We start from the raw sequence: 2500 nt of genomic DNA, 5'->3' as shown, positions 1-2500 counted from the left end.
CCATGAAAGCTAAGTTTGACATCATTAGTGTGGTTTTCGGTCGGGACCCGGAGCCGTTGGCGTTGTGTCTGCTTTTGATCTTAACGTTTAGCCGCTACATTTGAAAAGAAATCTGCCTTTTCGCTGGCTTTTTAACGGCTTTTAACGGTGAACATAGGACCGTCACTGTGTTAACTACCAGGAAGTTACCGAAGAGGAAATTGGAAGCTGGATATTAGAGGAAAAGGTGGGTTTGTTCTGTGGAAAAGGGGGGAGTTGGAAGTTTGTTCGCCGCTTCGTCATTTGAGCAAAGCCAGACGTCTGTCTAGCCTTCTGTCTGCCTGCGTGCCCGCGTGTTGTACAGTGTGTGTGTGTGCGCGCGCGTGCATGTTGATGTGTGTGGTCCTATCCGGGAAATCCCTGTGTTTGTGTGTGTTTGTTTATAAGTGAGTGCTTTTATGTGTGCATCTTTGTGTGCTGTTTGGTGAAGCAAGGCACCAAAACCTTCCTGGGTTAGGGGTTCTATTCCCATGCTGCATGGTAATGCTGAAAGGTCAGCTAGATGAAAGCAGTGTGTGTGTGTGTGTGTGTGTGTGTGTGTGTGTGTGTGTGTCCAGCTGAGGTCACTAAGCAGCAGGGCTGACCCAGACAGATCCAGAGCTTTGCCAGTTTCTCAGTCCACTCAGTTCAAGGTGGTGAATTCAAATGTCTTGTTCTGTGCGAGCAGCAGATCCTCAGTCTGTGACCGTAGACTAAGACAACCAGGAAATATTCACACTGGACACGCTGGGACCAAAACAGAATGACTCAACATGAATCATTGATTAATTAAAGTTGTCGCAAACTTACCGACGATCGACTATGCTATACACAGAAGTAGCATTAACAGAGGAACTAAAACGATTAGTTTATTAATCGATAATCTGCAACTACTTGCATGATCAATCGTTGTTTTTTCCAAACAAAAGTGCAAATCATTCCCTTTTTCCAGCTTCTCAATTGTGAGGATTTACTGCTCTATTCTAGCCTGATCAGCCACATCCAGATGCTGGTCTGGGTCTGACCCACATCCAGATGTTGGGTCTGGGTCTGACCCACATCCAGATGTTGGGTCTGGGAACTCCCCATTGGTCAGGGCTCAGTCCGAGGGGCGGGATAAACGGTTGTCTTTCAAATTCTCTCTGCATGCAATAGGATAGCTCTCCAACCAATCAGAGCAGAGCTAGCTGATAGATTCAACTTTAAACTCTGAACACATCTTCCTTTTTTAAGAATGACTTCAGGGCCGTTCTTTGTTCTTTTCTCAAAGAAAAGCTGAACTCCAAGTCTTCCAGAGTCGCGGTCAAAGCCGTTTCCAAAGACCGCTGTTCACCAGCAGCAGCAGCCATAAGCCCCGCCCACCCACTCTATACACGATGTGATTGGCCCGGCTAGAGTTCAGTTTTTCCAGCTCCCAAGCCAACAGAGAGTTGCTAGTGGCTGCCGCCAGGGTGGTCTAGATTTCTAGGCTAGCTTTATTCACTCATATGTGATAATAAACTGAATTAGGACTCCAGCTAACACGTATACTAAATTAATCTGAGGATTATTTCCTTCATTGGTTGGTTATCATTGGGTCAATACATGTTCAGTCTACGATCACAGAAGATAAAGTAAAGCAGCAAATCCTCAAGAAGAAGCTGGAACCTGATAATTTTGGGTATTATTTTAGATTAATTTCTCTGTCCATCGACTAATCGTTGCAGCTCTAAACTTGACATGTTCGTCACGGAGAGTTCGTCAGACAAAATCAGCATTTGTCACAATATATACCAAACAATCAAGTAAATAATAAAATATATTGTGAATAAACATTTTAAAATACTAATGGAATAGAAGCAACATTCTGGTCTTACAAAACCAGCAACATGACTTCATGACTTCACGTAAACATACACGCCACTTTCCTAAAGCCAAGTGGCGTGTTATCGTGAGGCTACGGTTGGGTTTAGGAAAAGAAGAGCTGGGTTGGATTTAGGAAACCTGATCCCTGGTCTCCTGGGTGAAAGTCCTGTGTTTGACCCATCCTCCCCTCCGACCAACCTCCCTATACGCAGATTTTCGTCCTTTCATACTACTCACTACAGCGTCAATTTACACGCAATCACAAGGTAATGTAAGTCAATGGAGGCCAAACGGCGTTGATAACCCGCTACAAAGTGAGCATGCCTCTTGATAACACGCCAATAATGGCATACTGATTGGCGTGTCATACATACGCCACTTCATGAGATCAGTCTGAAACCAGAGTACACTGTGTGAGTTCAGGTTACACGACCTGATTCAAGACTGAAAAACAGCCTGGTCAGATACATATTAACCAATAATCGACTTAAAAAGAGTGTTAAGATGATCTCGTGACTTTAAAAAGGAGCATGAGTCAATGACTCTGGGGTCTTTTTTCACCTAAGATTTCTTCAGAAACTGACTGTCTCGGATGGTTAAGGAAATATTTGTACAGGCTTTATATGATTTTCCAGAT

The 2500-nt window shown here is 44.0% G+C and overlaps 1 protein-coding gene across 1 annotated transcript in view; it reads left to right on the top strand.

Annotated features, from left to right (window-relative positions):
- pmepa1 (prostate transmembrane protein, androgen induced 1) overlaps positions 1-2500 on the top strand; it is a 52420-nt gene that overhangs the window by 742 nt on the left and 49178 nt on the right. The gene's annotated exons all lie outside the window — the stretch shown is intronic.

This window comes from Sander lucioperca, chromosome 6 (genome assembly GCF_008315115.2).
Source record: "Sander lucioperca isolate FBNREF2018 chromosome 6, SLUC_FBN_1.2, whole genome shotgun sequence".
Taxonomy (NCBI): domain Eukaryota; kingdom Metazoa; phylum Chordata; class Actinopteri; order Perciformes; family Percidae; genus Sander; species Sander lucioperca.
This window is presented reverse-complemented; position numbering and strand designations above follow the sequence as displayed.